The 19,429-nt window shown below is 34.2% G+C and overlaps 1 protein-coding gene across 2 annotated transcripts in view; it reads right to left on the reverse strand.

Moving 5' to 3' along the window:
- MIPOL1 (mirror-image polydactyly 1) overlaps positions 1–19,429 on the reverse strand; it is a 298,374-nt gene that overhangs the window by 160,965 nt on the left and 117,980 nt on the right. The window lies entirely within an intron of this gene.

Raw genomic sequence — 19,429 nt, forward strand, 5'->3', positions numbered from 1 at the left:
TTATGTTTATTTCCTGAAAGAGTTTTGTTTTTTTTTTTAAAGAATTCTCTAATACTGTCTAGGATTTTAACAGCTGCTGTTTCTCTTCCTGTAAAATCTGTTTTCACTCACAAATCATGTTGATTGCATTACAATCAAACATCTTCCCACTTGGATGTTATACAACTCTTTCCCTTGCAGACAAAAAAATAATACCAGACTCTTCCAGTCAAAACAGAAACTACACTTTGGTGTCAATGTGAATTATGAACTTTGAGCTGTAGATGTTTGGAAGCACTTAGGATTATATAAATAACTTTATTCCTTTTCATTTAGGAGACTTTTAAAACAACACTTCATTTTAGATTTAAAAATAATAACTAGAATGCTTTTCTCACAGCAAAATAACTTGGAATAGAGTTTTCCAATTCAAAAAGGTAACTTGTTTCTTCTTCAAAGCCCTGGCAAAATATCAGCAGTTTGGTTAAATGAATAATTCATACAATATTCAGAGTTTAAAAAAAAACAAAGATTAAAAAAAGAAAAACAATAATTATGTGAGTCTCTGAAAACACTTATGTTACAGCTGATACACACCCGTGTGCGTGCACACACACATACACATACAGACGAACCATAAATTACTCAGTAAACACTCATCAAGCAATATACCAGCAATTACCAGGCAACATGCCAGACAATGACATGTTTGTACATATTTATACACATATATCTTAATTATATTTACATATAACATTTCAAAAACATCATGTGAAAGTAAATAAGGATTTAATAGCAAATACAGTAATTTATACTCATTTTAAACGACTAAATTGCTCAAAAAGATTAAAATCACAACGTAAAAAGATTATTAATAAACATAATAATTACTTAAAAAGATGTCAACATGTATATAGGTATTTAGTAAGCTATGCTATCAAAATATCATTTTTGTAATACTGTTTAAGATTATTTTGTTAGCTGTATTCATAAAATGTATTTCATTTGAAAAATCATGATTTGCATCTCTATTTCAAGATAAAGGTTAACACATGTTATTAATGATAGTCAACCAACCCTCAGTGAGAAATCAGTATGTGCCAGGCTCTAAGAACTTTATATGTATTAAATCAGTCAATCTTCATGTGGACCCTATAGATTATATATTTTACCATTTGGCAGAGAAGGAAACAGAAACAGAGAGTAAAAAATACCTCCTTTAAACTCATGCAACTAATAAGGAGGATTCAATTGCAGGCAGAATAACCGTTTATCAATAAAATTTATAACATACACACATAGGAAAATAGTAAAAGCAATGTAATAGCTAGAATTACAGAAAAAGTTAATGATAATGATGTTTTAGAATATGAACTTTAAGGAAATACGTAACACAGATCAGAATGGAAGGTTAGGGTTACTACATTTAACTCAGTTCATTCAACCTAAGCAAAACTGATAAAAACCTAGGCAATTATTTCTCAACTTTTAAAAGCATATTCTAAGACTAACATTATATCTAAAATCATAATGTTCTCTTTAGGAATTCAAAACAGAAAAATTGCTATTCTTTTATTAACACTGTAAGTGTTTTAAATGAAGGCCCTATAAAAGCTATATACACATATATATGGATACATATATATATACACACATACATACACATATTTTTATACCTGTTATATAACAAATATATTTATGTATGAATATCCAAAAAATCTGAAATGATCAGGCCTTCACATGAAAATATCTATTTCTACTTTGTATAAACTGCAAACTCCAAGAAAGTAGAGCCCAAAGTCTCTGTTCATTGCTACATAGCAGAGTACCTAAAAAATAGGTGATATTAAATGTGTATTTCCTATTTTACTATATTCCCTTATAAATGGCATTTAACCAATCATCCTTACTAAACCTGAAAGTCATCTTAAGCTTCCTCCTATCTTTATCCTAAAGTTGGAGGAAGTCTCATTACTTCAACATGCTTTATTTTTTATCCTCTATGTCATGCCTTTCATTCAGCCTCTGACTTTTTCATTAACTGTAAGAGCAAGTGTCATGTCTTCAGTCTCAAGTCCTTTCAAATTATCCTCTAATCTGGTAGTTCTCAAAGCAGACTACAAATCAATTATCATCAAGAGAGTTTAAAAAAGAATGTGCTAGTACCACACTGCTTTGATGAGTATATCTTTGCAGTATAGTCTGAAGTCTCAAGAACAGAAACATAGATCAGTGGAACAGGATACAAAGCCCAGAAATAAACCCATACACCTACAGTCAATTAATCTATGACAAAGGAGGCAAGATCACACAACAGAAGAGTCTCTTCAATAAATGGTGCTGGGAAAATTGGACAGTGACATGAAAAAAATGAAGTTAGAACACTCTTTAACACCATACACAAAAATAAACTCAAAATGGATTAATGACCTAAATGTGAGTGCATACTATAAAACTCTTAGAGGAAAACAGGGAGAATGTTCTCTGACATAAATTGTAGCAGTATCTTTTTCAATCCATCTCCTAGAGTAATAAAAACAAAAATAAACAAATGAGACCTAATTAAATTCAAAAGTTTTTGGAAGGCAAAAGAAACCATAAATAAAACAAAAGGACAATCCAAAGAATGGGAGAAAATATTTGCAAACAATGAGGTCAACAATGAATTAGTCTCTAAAATTTGCAAATAGCACATGTGGCTCAATACCATAAAAGCCAACAACCCAATAAAAAAATGGGCAGAAGATATAAATAGACATTTCTCCAAAGAAGTCATATAGATGGCTGAGGCATATCAAAAGATGCTCAACACTGCTAATTATTCAAGAAATGCAAATCAAAACTACAATGAGATCCCACCTCACACCAGTCAGAATGGCCACTATAGAAATATCTGCAAACAATAAATAGCAGTGAGGGTGTGGAAAAGAGGGAATTCTTCTACACCACTGGTGGGAATATAAATTGGTAGAGCCACTATGAATAACAGTATGGATGGCCCTTAAGAAACTAAAAACAGACCTACCATATGATCCAACAATCCCACTCCTGGGAATATAGCTGGAGAAAACCATGGTTTGAAAGCATACATGCAACCTAAATGCCCATCAACAGGTGAATGGATAAAGACGATGCGGTACATAAATACAATGGAATATTACTTAGCCATCAAAAAGAATGAAATAATGCCATTTGCAGCAACATGGATAAATCTGGAGACTATCATTCTAAGCAAAGTAAGTCAGACAAAGACAAATATCATATGATACTACTTATATGCAGTATGTAAAAAAGTAAAGACATATGAATTTCTTTACAAAACAGAAAAAGACTCACAGACTTACAGAACAAACTTATAGTTACCAGTGGGGAAGGCTGCAGGGAAGGACAGATTAGGAGTTTGGGATTAACATGTATGCACTGGTATATTTAAAATAGATAACTCATAAGAACCTACTCTATGGCAGAGGGCACTCTGCATCAATATTCTACAATATCCTAAATAGGAGAAGAACTTGAAAAAGAATAGACCCATGTGTATATACATACCTAACTGAATCATTTTGCTGTACACTTGAAACATAACATGGTTAATCAACTATACTCCAATAATAATAACAATAAAAGAATGGATATGTGTTCATGCACGTGTTTTCAGGCTGCATCTCAGAGCTAACAAATACTCCAGAAAGGTCTTTGTAAAATACAACTCTAATCACACTAACTCCTACTTGCCCTATCTTGATATTGCATATTGGTTTTCCCATTGCTTAAAGAATTAAAATTAAGTGTCATATCTCATTCCTCAATTGTACACCTGCTCTAGTTCAGACATGATAAATTATCCAGTCCCCAAGATATGAATAATCCTTTCAACTTTCATGCCTTTGCACAAGTTTTTGTACATATATGATTTATCCACACAACACCAGACCCACAGGAAGCCCTCCTGAGGAATACCATCCCCGCCTTTCCTCTCTGAATTCACTGCCCTTTCTGTTCTCATCTATAACCATCTGCTTGTCATTCTCCCTCACATCCACCTACAATTCCAGGGACAAATCCAGCACCTGCTTCACTGAAGCTATATAATACATGCTTAAGAATAAATGATGTGAATTTTTTTAAATCTTATTTTTCTATATTAATTTTGATCTAAAATTAAAAGTATATACCAGTAATCAATATTTAGGCTATCATATACATATAAACATGAATGCAGCATAATATAAAAACTGAAAAAAAATTATAAAGAAAAGAATTTTATAACAGGAATATGCAAAATCTTTGGATGATGATATATAATATTTACAGCACACCAGAGAGGCCTTGGTGCTTCCAATCTGTTGTTCCCTTCTCCAGGGTATCTTCCTAACCCAGGAATTGAACCCAGGTCTCCTGCATTGCAGGTGGATTCTTTACCATTTGAGCCACCAGGGAAGCCCATTCATAGCCATAGGCTACCATTGTTCTGATTTATAGTGTCATGAGGAGGTTGACAAGATGATGGAGGAGTAGGTGGACGTGGAGTAAAACAAGAATACATCTACAAATGCAGCAGTTCTCACAGAAAACCAGTTAAATACTGGCAGAAGTCCTTGACCACCGGAAAAGAATATTTGGAATTTTCTCTAATACCATGAGTAATTTCACTTGTTTTTTAACTTTGTAAAAATACAATAAAATCTTTAGTTGCAATCCTTTGACTTTTTTCAATCAACATATGTATTTGAGAGTCACCTAAGCTTTTGTGTGCATGAGTATGTCATTCTTTTTGTGTAAAATATTAATAATATTCCATTGTATGGAATTGTATGTATTTGTCCACATTTTTACTAAGAAAATGACAGTTGCCTTTAGTATTTGAATATTACAAAGGAGCCCCTATAAATGTTTCCCTAAAATTCTTACAGCAGTATATATATATATTTTTTCATTTTCCTTGGATAAATAGAAATGGACTTGCTAGGTCACAAAGTATATCTTGTTCAAGTCTAAGAAACTGTCAAGTAGTTTTCAAAACTGGTTGTTCCATTTTACATTCCCATTAGCAATGGGTCCTTGTTTCAGTTGCTATACATTCTCACCAACATTTACTGTTGTTGGTCTTTTCAATTTCAGATGCCATTGTGTATGTGAGGTGGTATCACATTTAACGTTGTGTTTCAGTGTTCACAAATTATAATAATCTTTTCGTGTGTTCACTGAACATCTGTGAAGCCTCTCTTCCAGTCTTTGACGGATTTTTTTCTTGGGTTCTTTTTATTCACAAATTGTGGGAATTACTTAAATATACTTAATGAAGTCCTGTGTCAGACACACGAATTGCAAATATTTTCTCCTAGGCTATGGCTTACCTTTTGTTGTTTGTTTACTTGGCTTTGGCAGGTGAACTCTTAGTTGCAGCATCTGTCCCCTGACCAGGGACAGAGCCTGGTCCCTGCATTGGAAGCACAGAAATCTCAGCCACTGGACCACCAGGGAAGTCCCACCTTTCATATTCTTAAAGTTGGCTTTTGATAAGCATTAGCTTTTAATTTTGTCAAAGTTAAATTTATCACTTTTTTTTATTTTTGCTATGGTTGGAGCTCTTTCTGTCCTTTCTGACAACTTTTCCTCCCTTGAGGTAATAAAGATATTTACTCCTGGTGTCTTACAACATCTTTAAGGTTTAAGTTTTCTTGTGTACGTTTATAACCCACCTTGACTTTATTTTTGAGTATGGTGTGAGGAGAGAGTTAAGGTTCCTTTTAATTCTAGACTGACCCTGAGCTGTTGTTCCACCACTCTTTGCTGTAAATATATCCTTCCACAGTGGACTGACCTGATGCCTCGGTCAGATGTCAAGTGCGTCACAAGCAAAAGAATAAAGTTAGACAACTTTCTTAGGGCATACAGAAAAATTAAATTTGATCACAGATCTAAATGTAAGAAAGAAAAGTATAAAAATCTTAGAGAAGAACAGGAGTAAATTTAGTGATACTGGGTTCAGCATAACCTTCCAAGCCTTCAAACAACAAAAGAAAAAAAATAAATGGGACTTGCCTACACTGAACAACTTGTGTGCTGCACATGGTTGCTCATATAATTGAGAGGTGAAAAGACAACCCACAGAAAGGGAAAAATATTTTATAAATGATGTATCTCATTTAAAAGAAAAATCTTGTATCTACAATACAAAAAGAATTCTTACTACTCAATAATAACAAAAGGAAGAATAAAAACATAACTAAACAATGGGTAAAGGATCAAAATAGATATTTCTCGAAAAACATATATAAATGGCCAATAAGCACAAGAAAAGACAGTCAGTATCAGTAGCCATTAGGAAATGTAAATCAAAATGACAATGAGCAGAATGACACCTGCAAGATGGTGGAAAATAAGCTCCTCAATGGAAACAAAAAGTAAACAACATATGGACTAAAGCTTTGTGGAAATTCTAGAAAACAATTAAGGATCTACAGCAACCAAATGAACCCCCAACCAATCTGACACTCTCAATTGGTAGGAAAATTCGTGGCATATTTAGTTGACCTTCCTGGACTGTCTCCATGACTCATTACAATGATCTCAGTTGGGAAGAGATGACCCAATTTTCAGTTATAGTTGCCATATGACACAGAAATTCCACTTTCAGGTATATTCTCAAGAAAGTGAAAAAAAGTAAGTTCACACAAAAAGTTGTAAATGAACAGTCAGAGAAGAATTATTTGCAAAAACCACAAAGTAGAAACAAATTAACTGACAAGCAAAATGTAGTATATCCATATTACTATTTGGCAATTTAAAAAGGATTAATTTAGCTATAAAAGTACTGATACATGCTACCACATGGGTTAACTGTAAATGCATTATATAAAGTCAAAGAAATTAGTCACTAAAGATCACATTTTGTGTGATTCCACTACATAAAATGTCCAGAACAGGTAAATCTATGGAGATAGACAGTACATTAGAGGTTGCCTAGGGCTGGTGGAGGGGTGCTTTGCGGGACCGAATAGGAATGACTAATAATGGGTATAAAGTTTCTTCTGGGCTGATAAAAATGTTCCAAAATTTTGAGAACGTACAACTCTATGGAAACAATAAAAATGCTGAATTATAACTTTAAATGTATTTATGGCTTCCCTGGTGGCTCAGATGGAAAAGAATCTGCCTGCATTGCAGGAGACACGTTCAATTCTTGGGTTGGGAAGATCCTCTGGAGAAGGAAATGGCAACCTACTCCAGTATTCTTGCCTGGAAAATTTCACGGACACAGGAGCCTGGCAGGCTAAAGTCCATGGGGTTGCAAAGAGTCAGACACAACTGAGCGTGTCTACTAAGACTACTACTACTGTGGCATGTAAATCTCAATAAATCTATTAAAAATGTAAAAAAAAATTTAAGGAACTATACACAAGATCTGGGGCTTCCCTGGTAAAGAATCTGCATGCAACGCAGGGAGACCCAGGTTCTATCCCTGGGCCGAGAAGATCCCCTGGAGAAGGAAATGGCTACCAACTCCAGTATTCTTGCCTGGAGAATTCCATGGACAGAGGAGCCTGGTGGGTTATACAGTCCATGGGGCTGCAAAGAGTTGGACATGACTGAGCAACTAACACTTCACACAATAGATACCTGTTTCTGGGCTTGCTACACTCTTCTACTGATTTGTGCATGTGCAAAGCATGGTCTTGATTATTGTAGTTTTAGAGCAAGTCTTGAAATCAGATAGCATGAGGGCTCAAATTTCATTTTTTTACACTATTCAGCAATCATAATTGGTTCTAACTGTGAGACAATCTAGACAAAATCATTAACATTGTAGAAGGCTTGACTTTTACTTTTCATTCAGTTTGACCTAATACACATTCTTCTCAATGGAAAGAAAAAACTATATGCTCGACCTTAAAATATATCACAATAAATGTGAAAAGACTGAAATCATAGAGCATATTTCTGCTCATAAGGGAACTAAATGAGAGATTAACAAGAATAAGATATCTAGAATAACCCTAAATATCTGGAAATTAAACATTGTTAGAACGCTTGATACTGTTCCACAGATCACTGAGATTATATTCTTTTCTAATCATTTTTTCTTTTCTCCAGGTTAGATAAATTCTACTGATCTGTCTTCAAGCTCACCAATCTTTTACTGTACAGTCTATAAACTACTTTTACATATGTCCACTGAAGTTTTCATATCAGATGTTACAATTTTAGTTTTACATTTAAGTTCTTTCTAGAGTTTCATTTCCTTGCTGATATTGCCCAGCAGTTCACACACTGGGAACACTTTTCTTTAAGTCTTGGAAGAAACTTAGAATAACTTCTTCAAAGCACTGTTCTGAATTTGCAATATATTGAGTATGTCAAGATTTGTTTCTGCTAACTATATGTTCTCTGGACTGTGGCTCATATTTATCTACTTCTAGTATTTTTAATTATATGCTGGTCAATGTGGGTGGTTCACTGTAAGGTATCTATATTATGCTCTTTCTTTGAAGAGTGTGGATTTTTCCTCCAGGAAAGAGTGAAGTTATTGCTTAATTCCTTTGCACCTATCAAACTTATTTTTGTAATTTATTTGAACAGCTCTATTCCAGTTCTGAACTTAATCTGAGGTCCTGAATCTTTACCTAGAGCTGTTCTGACTGATATATAGACAGAAGGCATATGTGGCTATTCAGATTTAACTGTACATTAATTAAATAAAATTTAAAATATTCTTTTGTACTAGCCACATTTAAAGTGCTCAGGGACCAGATGTAGTTCATGGCTACCAAACTGAACAATGTAGAAATCTTTCCATTATTATAGACTATTCTATTAAATAGCACTGCATTCAGGCTTGGTCCTTAATCAAAGAATCAACTGAATGTCCAAGGTTCTCACCAAGCTTTCTCTACTTGAGACAGACCAGATCTCCAACTTCTCCATTTAACTCACAGTACTCTGGCAGTGCTTTTAAGCCACTCGCATGCAAGCCCTGTGCATGAGTTGCAAAACTCTTGGATGAGGACTGAAAAGTCTAACCAAGTGGAGAGTTTTGAAATCACCTTTTCTGGATTCTAATAGAACACATCTAGAAATGATTACTAACATTGAGTTGTTAATAAAATAAGAAACTAAAAAAGATAAAAAATGCAAGCAATACTTCCCTGAATAGAAAAGTAAGCCAAAACTAACTTATCGTATGTCCATTCCATCCACCCCTCTTTGATCTCTCTTCCCTACCATCGTAAATCTCAGTGTATTCTAACTGGCTGTGTATGGATATGACACACACTGTTCTAGGAGCAAAAGACAAGAAGGGCAGGATGATATATCAAAGGGAGTAATCTGAACAGGTTGCCCAAAAAAAGAAGAGAGAAAAACAAAAGCCACAGAACCCCTTGATTTCAGTAGTATCTGTTGTATCCTGGGAAGAGGCACCACTTCCACTGTGCCATAGCTTCTAAGGATCTCAATCCTTAGTCCTACCTTCAGGTCTAACAAGAAGAAAATGACAGTTTTTAACACTGAGGCTATTATATTTCACATCTAATGTATGAATCATTTATTATGTCAATGCTTATAATTATACTTACTATACTGATGTTTATATAAAGTTTAAGAAAACTTAGTTTGCAATTTCCAGATTTTAGGATGATCACCTAAAATATTTAAATAGATTTGAAATTATAATTCTAGCAGTTAAATTAAAAGGTATAATTCAAACTTAATAACACTTCTTCAATTTCATTCATAAAAACTATAGAACTGCTTTGAGTTTTTGTTTTGTTATGAATTATATCAGAGAAGTATTACATTTCAACAGTTTAATATGAACAATCACAACTAATTAACAGTATAACAATATTTTACAACTGCAATAATTAAAATAAACTATAAAACTACTACATAAAACAGGTCTAGTCTAGCTTATTCACTTTCTATAATCTCTTTAGTGCTGCAAAACCACTTATTTCTAAGATGATGACTTTACTTCTCTGGTTAATTCGACTACTAAGCTGTGGTACTCTGATCCTTTCTGTATAGTCATAACCTTGTAATGCTGAACCTTGTACTTAGCTAATGGTCAGGAAAACAAAATTCAGTAAATAATACCATTGTAATGAATTGGTGCTTAAGTAAACTTCAGTGGATTTTCTCAAAATCCATAAACAAACAAGAGTATAACCTAAATGTTAGGTTGACAGTTATTGCACAAAAGGATAGAGATGCTTCTTATACTATTGTAAGACACAAAGCAGAGTTCAGGAAATAGTATTAGTACTGACTGGATGACAGCCATAGTTTAATAGTTTATTAAGCTCTTTTTCAGTTATTGTATTCCTGGAATCACAGATGCCTCCTCCTCTTGGTTTGCAACCTTTGTTTGTTTGCTGTTATAAATGTTGTAATCTCAGTACAGCTGTCAATTACTTAAGTACTCATTCTTAATTTTCTTCTTGTATAATGTGTGTTGCCCAAACATTGTGATATCCTAACAGAAGCCACTTCAACTTCTAAGATTACAAGAAAAAACTAAAAAATTGTGTGATAAATCAAAGTATCAACAAGTTGAAAATTTAAAGAGTCATTCTCTTGGAGAGATAAGATTCTAATATTTTTGAATATGTAACTATAACTAGTATTCTCCAAAGGAAAGCAGTAAATTACTTGTGGTCTGATTTAGTGACTGCTATTTAGCAAACACTGGTGGCTCAGATGGTAAAGCGTCTGTCTACAATGCGGGAAATCTGAGTTCCATCCCTGGGTTGGGAAGATCCACTGGAGAAGGAAATGGCAATCCGCTCCAGTACTATTGCCTGGAAAATCCCATGGACAGAGGAGCCTGGTAGGCTCCAGTCCATGGGGTTGCGGAGTCGGACATGACTCAGCGACTTCACTTTCCTTGTAAGTTTAGGCACTTCCTAGTTTTTCAATGGAGTCAATCATTTCACCTATTTTTATTTATTTATTTGGCTGTACCACATGGCTTGCCAGATCTTAGTTCCCTGGCGAGGGATCAAACCCATGCCCCATGCGTAGAAGCACAACGTCTCAAACACTAGACCAGGGAATTCTCCGTTTCACCTATTTTTAAAAAAATATTTGTACATTTTTGGAACTGTTTTCATTTTACACATATTCAGAACTTTCCTGGTGGCACAGTGGATCAGAATCCACCTGCCAATGCAGTAGACATGGGTTAGACCCCTGGCCTGGAAAGATTTCACATGCCGTGGGGCAACTAAGTCCATAGACCACAACCTCTGAGTCTGCACTCTAGAGCCCATGAGCTGACTACTGAAGCCTGTATTCCCTACAGCCCGTTCTTCACAAGAGAAGACTCTGCAACGAGAAGCCCACGCACCACATTAAAGAGTAGTCCCTGCTCACCACAACTAGAGAAAGCAAGGAAAACCCAGTGCAGCCAAAAATTAATTAAAAAGAATATATATATGCAAACCCATGAACATCATCCAAACCATCTGACAGGAATCAAGAGCAATCTCAGTAGAAAAGTAAGTCAACACTGTATTTAGCTCCCTCAAGTCAACTAAAACTTGCATTCTCTCCTGCCTTAATTCTTGCTCTTACCTACCCTTCCTGCACTTTTGGTGTTGGGGACTTTGGAAGTACTTTTTCATTGCCAAAATACTTCCATACATTCTTAAGCTTAATCCCTTTATTTCCGCAGCTTGATAAAAAAAAAATAGTCCCTTCCAGTGACATCTGCACTTGCACCCTCTCTAGTAAAGCCTACTCTACATTCAAATACTGTAATGTCAGAGACAGGAAAAAAGACATGTAATTTTCCTAGTTCCCAACTGTCATTTCCAGTCCACTAATCCTTCATTAAACAGCCCTTTCACTTTTGAAGTTTCTGTTACCCATTCAAAGTGTGTGGTCCATGGGCTAGTAGTGGTCTGAAACTGATACTGCCTTGAAGCTGGTACTAAAATTCAGAAGCAGCAATCAAACACCTTACAGGAATTTCACAGAGCAAATTTCATAGCTTTGAACTCATTAAAGAATGTTTGCTTGAATTCTGCATGTCTCTATATTTTTTCATTACATCTTTTGATAAGTCATTTTTATTGTATGTTAAAAATTAGTGGTCCATAACACATTGGAAAATATTTTTTAAAAAACTAGTTTTCACCACAGACAGTTTGAGAAGCAATGATTTGGATGACTTGCTTCACATCTATAACACTGTGATGTGACAACCAAGGTTATTTTCCCACATTAAAAAAAAAATTTTGCTTGCCAATATTCTAGACAAAAGCAAGAATCACCCACACAACACTCTAGCTTTACAATTTCTTGACTCATTTATTCCAATAAAATTTACCTTCAAACAATATCCTCAGCCAGCATCTTGTTTTTAGTCCTCCTTAATCCTTAACTCTGAAATTCTACTCTTGGCTCACAACCTTTCATTTTCCTACCTTCTTACTTAAAACTGCTCTTTACTCTTCTTACCAGAATACACATTTTGTCTGGATGTGGAGTTGCCTTCTCTGAATGCAATGCTTCTGCAAAAACAGCAACCCATGAACTTACAGAAAGCCTCACATGAAATTCCACACAGCACTGTTCTTATGAAAGGAATTCACTTCATAGCACATGAAGCATGGTACTGGGCTCATGCTCCTGAAAACTTAGCTTACCAAGTCCCACAGAATTGTGAAGCAACTGACTTGATACAAAAGTGAAAACAGAATTTTGAAGACTTAAATATAGTGCCAGGTACATGGCAATATCTTTTGCGCTAGGGTAAGGTTCTCTGTGACAATGTTTATGTTCCACATCATAGTCCCAACATATGGTACTTTTTCATTCACAGTCGATATTCATCGGTCTAGGAATCAAGAGGTTGATATAGGAATGGCTTTATTATTACCCAGAGTGATCCAATAGCAAGATTTTTGCTTCCCATCTCTGCAAACTGAGATTCTGCTAATCCACAGGTGGTAGTTCCAAAGGGAGAGAAAAATTCTACTTAGTGACCTAACAAAAATCCCATTATGCTTGTAGTTGGAACTGTTACCTGGCCACGTAGAGCTCCTCATGCCTCTCAATCAATATGTAAGGAAGGAGGTAAATGTACAGGCTATGGAAACTAATTCTGACTACCTAGGGGAAGCAGAGTTGCTATTATACATTGAGGCAAAGGAGGAATATATCTAGAATATAGGAGACCACTCACAACAGCTCTCATAGACATCTTATTCATCACATCCACCAATACCCTTAAAAATGAGGGTGAAATAAAAATATATGGAGATAAATAAGAATGGAACTAAAGAAGAGCAGATGTATATTAGAGAAGAGAAAAGAGGGAGAGAAAGGAAAAATGAAGGAACAAATGAAAGAAGTGAGAAAAGAAGAAAGGGCAGGGAGGGAAGGAAGAAAATGATGGAAGAAAAGAAGAAAGGATGTGTGGAAGGAAGAATGGAGGAAAGAAAAAAGGGCTAAAAGATGTCATTTGGGGAAAGAAAAATAACCAATAGGAAAATTCATTCCAACATGAACAAATAGGGAATACTGAAAATCAATAATGGATAAACATAGAGTTTATTTTTAATTCTCATAATTTCTTTAAAAAACAATTTATTTCAATCAAAATAAATAAAAATGTCAATACATTAAGAAGAGTGATAGCAAATGAAATTCTACTGTTTTAAGGTTCCTCAATTTAAACCATGTAATACACTATTAATATCAAGAAGATTGTGAGAAATACCATGGATTTAAAAAAAACTAAAAATTAAGATGTCAATCTCCCTCCATTTCAATGATCTACTAATTCAACACAATCTAATCATAATCCCACCAGGCTTTTTATAGAAGCTGAAAATCTGGTTTTAATATTTATAGAAAAATACAAAGAATCTATAACAACAAAAACAATCTTAAAAAGGAACAAAGTTGGAGGACGAGCAATGCCTGACATCACTGACTTACAGCAATCAGTGTAGTGTGCCACTGACATAAGCATAGGAAAACATCATTTAGACAGAAGAGTGTGTTCATAAACAGGTACAAGGCAAAGAATCTGCCTGCCAATGCAGGAGACGCAAGAGACACGGGCTCAATTCCTGGTCGGGAAGATCTGATAGAGGTGGAAATGACAACCCACCCCAGTATTCTTGCCTGGGAAATCCCATGAAAAGAGGAGTCTGGCGGGCTACAGTTCATGGGGTCACAAAGAGCTGGACACATCTTAGCAATGGAGCATGCATGGATGGCCAATTAATGTTCAAAACATGTCACCAAAGCCATTCAACGGGGTAAAAAACACCTTTTCAACAAACAGTGCTGGAACAACTGAATATTAACCTGTTTAGAAAATGATCCTGAATCTAATATCATACACAAGAGTTAACTCAAAGTAAATCACAGATAAGAAGTAAAAACTAAAATAATAAAGCTTGTAGAGGAAAACAGGACAGTATCTTTGTAATCTTGGGGTGAGGACACATTTCTTAGACAAGGAACATTAAAATATTCCTATACCATCATATATAAATGCATATATATGGAATATAGCCCATGGGGTTGCAAAGAGACATGACTAAGCAACAGAACAACAACATATATGGAATCTAGAAAAATTGTAGAGATGAACCTATTTGCAGGGTAGGAAGGAGAGGGTGGGATGGACGGAGGAAGTAGCACTGACATACATACACTACCCTGTGTAAAACAGCTAGTGGCAAGCTGCTGTATAACACAGGGGACTCAGCTAGGTGCTCTGCGATGACCTAAAGGGGGTAGTAAGGGGGGGGTTGAGAGGGAGCATCGAGAGGGAGGTGACATATGTATACATATGGCTGATTCACGATGTTGTACAGCAGAGACTAACACAACAATGTGAAGTAATTCGATTCCAATAAAAAAATATGATATCTCAGATTTCATCAAAATTTAAAACTTGGTCCATCAAAATACAGAATTAAGAAAATAAGCAATCAAGAGAAGACTAGGAATAAATATTTTTACTACATATATCAAATAACTGACTTTATATAGAATATACAAATCAATAAAAGTCAAATCACTCTATCAAAAGATAGGTAAAAGACTTGAACAGATGTTCAAAAAGGTAAGTATATAAATGAGCAATAAGCACATGAAAAACTGCTGTTAGTCACTAAGAGATATGAAATAGAACCACAATGATATATATATTATTGCACAACTAATAAAAGTTATAATTAAAATACTGACAATTGGTGGTGAGTATATGGAGCAATCAGAACATCCATAAATTGCTGCTGAGACTGTAAAATGATAGAGCAACTTCAGTGAGCAATTTGTGATCCCACAATTTCATTTTTAGATTTGTAACCAAGAGAATGAAAACTTGGGTCCACTAAAAGGCTTGTACAAGAATCCTCATAGTAGCCTTAATGATAATGAACAAAAATGGGACAAATCCAACTTTCCTATTCCATCAACAAGAAAATGAATAAGAAATGCAAGATTATACACAATGGAATAGTTATCAATAAAAAGGAAAGAAGTACTTGGTAGAAAGAGCAATATGGACGAATATAAATATTGTGCTGCCAATTGTGTAATTGTTTAATCTACTTGCACGAAGTTCTAGAATATGCAAAATAAATCCGTGGTTAAAAACAGAAAAGTCTGTAGGGTGATACTTTGGGATCTTATGTTCCCCAAAGTGATTTCCCTCAGTGGCTTTGGGGTCCATGGATGGTCTGTACCTGAATCAATTATTACATTTTCCAGTTCTATCTTTGCTTAGACACATCAGCTGGCATCATTCAGAAAGAACTGGCCCTCAGTCATCTTTTTAAAAAATAATTAATTAATTTTGAAAAAACAAAAACAAAACAGAAAAGTCATTTGGGTGGGGCAGATGTGATTGGTAGGGAAGGGAAATAAATGAGGGGACTTTCCTGGGATATGGAAATGTTCTCTATCTTCAGAAAGATGTGGTCATGTGGGTGAAGATATTTGTCACAACTTGTCAAATTGCTGATTTAATACTTAACGTATTTCATTTGTGTGTAAATTGCATTTGAAATAAAAATTGTAAATAAAAACTAAATATATTAATAGCAAAAAACATTCCGTTTTCAAGGATCACTAAACCAAAATAACACTCATGAAGATCTAGTAATATATTTATGACTTACAGACATATTTATTGAAAAAGTTTCCAGATAAATTATAACTTAGAAATATATTTCATTATATATTCTAACCTACTAATACAGACTATGATAATTTTTTACTGCAACAGGTTAAATAATGTTAACAAGGAGTTAATATATAAATTCAGAATTTTTTCCAAGGGTTTATAATACTGAAACAGGCTACTAGTAACAGTAAAAACCATCATCCCTTGAATCATTGTAAGTATCAACATTAGATATTTAAATTAATTCTAGGAGGTGATTTGAGAATCTGATCTTTTGTGATCCCAGAGCTTAGTATTATGATAGATGAGTCAAGTAGCAATTAATCAAACAAACCTGTAGGTAAATGTACAGGCACAGCCACAGAGTCATTTTCAACAGTGAGGGCCTTGATGTTGAGAAAGAAAGTTTTATTTTAAAAAGTGTCCTAATACTTTGGACAAAAGACATACATTTTATAGTGAATGATACATTCAGATATCTTTATGTTACTCCTGAACTACTTGTGTAAACAAGTCAAATAATTTTACTACATATTTGGTTACATGTTCCTGTGTTTCTGAAAAGAAAATTTAGCAGAAATATAATTAACCAAAATGCTAACTGAAAATTTTCCTTAAGAAATCAGAGATGTAATGAAGAAACAAAATCACAGCAATTGGAATTTTTGTGCCCAAATGGCAGTTTATGAAACTATAAAGTAGTTTTCCAAGATTACTAAAAAATATGGGATTTTTAAAAATCATACATTTATAACTTACACAAAAAATGTCACAAAGTCTTTAGAAAAAAGATGCTTTCATGCCAAAACTTTATAATACAGGCTCCTTAAAACTTAGAGACTTCTGCTAATTATCAAATGTGTTCATGTTTTAAATTCACACTCCCTTCAATCATGCCTAACATTGCTTTTTCTGGAAAATAAGGGTAGGTTTACTATTACACTGAAGAACAATGTATCAGAGAAAATGGTATTGCATACTTAACATGGTCTATTATATTTTAAAAAGTATTAGTTGCAAAGCCCGTGAAGACTAATTTTTAAGGAAATAATTTCAGTTTTGATATTTTAAGATGTCAAAATTACATGCAGATCTTTAGGAATGATATGCTGAAATACAGTTTTAACAGAATAACCCACAGGAATTAGCACAGAAAAAGAATAATAGAAATTCTAGATCTACTTCAAAAAAGATGAAGAAAATCTTAAGGAAAAAAAAAAAATCAGTCCTCAACAGCAAGAGGCAAGCTTAGAAAAATATGTATTTTCTACCCAACAAGCATATGAGACTCAAATAAATGTGATCATCTAAGATATATTGTGATCTCGAGCATATAACTTTCTAGAGAAAGTAAAACTAATTAATGATGTAAAAACACCAGATTGGTGATTGCTACTGGGGAACAGAAAGGGCATGGGTTAACTGAAAAGATAATGGAGGAAATTTCTGGAGTGATAACTAATAATATGCGGTGCTGAAGAATTCAGAGGACAAAGTACCAATGCCTGCCTTCACCTGAAATTCATAAAGTGAGTGAGGTGAACTGATGGATAGAGGAAAGGATGGATAATGCAGACATAATATAACAAATCAAGCTTAGCCAAATACTAACGATTTTTGGATTAAGGATTTCAGGTGATGAGTGCCATACGTTGAAAATATGTCCTAAGAAAATGTTAGGGAAAAAGGTTGTTATAGTAATCCTAAAGACTTGAGAACATAACTACATGGTTTCAAAATAAGTAAGACAAAAGTTAACAGAATTAAAAGAAGAAAAATTCATCATGATCATTTGATACTTTAAACACCTCCCTCAGGAATATATACAACAAGCAAGAATAAATCTATGAATACAGAACTGAAAAACATGATTTATCTACTTGACCTAAATGACATATAGAGAAAAAGACTACATTCGGCACCTGCAGAATACACAATATTTTAGAATACACAGCTCATGTAACAAATACAACTTGTCTTGGGGTCAGAGCAAAGTATCAACAAATTTCTAAGGACTGAAATCACCTAGCTTGTTTTCTTGTCACCATGGAATTAAATTCTAATTTAATGACAAAGATAATATCAAATCTAATGTTTAAGTGTTAAGCAACATACTTCTAAATGACTCATGGGTTCTAGAAAAAAAAGCATATATAGAAAATAACAAATATTTTAAGGTATATAATAATGAAATAACAAACATATCAAAAACTTGTGAGATGCGACCAAAGTGGTATACAAAGAAAAATCAACACTTTTTATGAAAAGATCAATGGTTTGGAAGATTCAACATTTCTAAGAGGCCAATCTTTCTCTAATTGATCTTTATAGTGCGTGTAATTCTCATCAGAATACTAGACGATTTTTCTTCTCCTGAAAAATGACAATATGAACAAAGGACCAAGAATCCAGAAACAAACCCACATACATACAGCCACCCAATACATTAGAATTCACTGGAGGCAAGAGGAAAGGAGTTGATCTTTTAAATACATGATACTGGGTCCAGACAAGCAGATATTCATTTGAAGAAAATGATGTACCTGGAATACATAAAAATTAATTGGAAACCAATGAAGACCAAATGTGAAAGCTAAAATAATCGAGCTTCTAGAAGAAAGCACAGCAGAACGTGTTCATTACTCTGAGAAAGCAAGGAGTTCTTAAAGAGGTGACAAAATACATTAACTACTAGGAAAAAAAACGAGAAAATCTACTTCATTAAAATTAAGAATTTTTGATGACAAAAGACAGCATTAAGAGAATAAAAATGCAAGTCCCAAACTGTGCAAGCATTTGTATCCAAATTACACAAATCAATAAGAAAAAACAAACTAGTTTAATATTGGGCAAAAGCCTAACAGACACTTCACAAAAGAGCATATCTAAATGGCCAATAAATACATGAAGAGATCAAGGTTGTTAGTGATTAAGGAAACACAAATTAAAGCCTAATGAAATGCAACTACATTTCGATCAAAATGAGGGAAATTAAAATAAAGGTGACTACTATGCTACTGGAGATCAGTGGAGAAATGACTCCAGAAAGAATGAAGGGATGGAGCCAAATCAAAAACAATATCCAGTTGTGGATGTGACTGGTGATAGAAGCAAGGTCCGATGCTGTAAAGAGCAATATTGCACAGGAACCTGGAATGTTAGGTCCATGAATCAAGGCAAATTGGAAGTAGTCAAACAGGAGATGGCAAGAGTGAACGTGGACATTCTAGGAATCAGCGAACTAAAATGGACTGGAATGGGTGAATTTAACTCAGATGACCATTATATTTACTA

This window comes from Oryx dammah, unplaced genomic scaffold (genome assembly GCF_014754425.2).
Source record: "Oryx dammah isolate SB20612 unplaced genomic scaffold, SCBI_Odam_1.1 HiC_scaffold_16, whole genome shotgun sequence".
NCBI lineage: Eukaryota > Metazoa > Chordata > Mammalia > Artiodactyla > Bovidae > Oryx > Oryx dammah.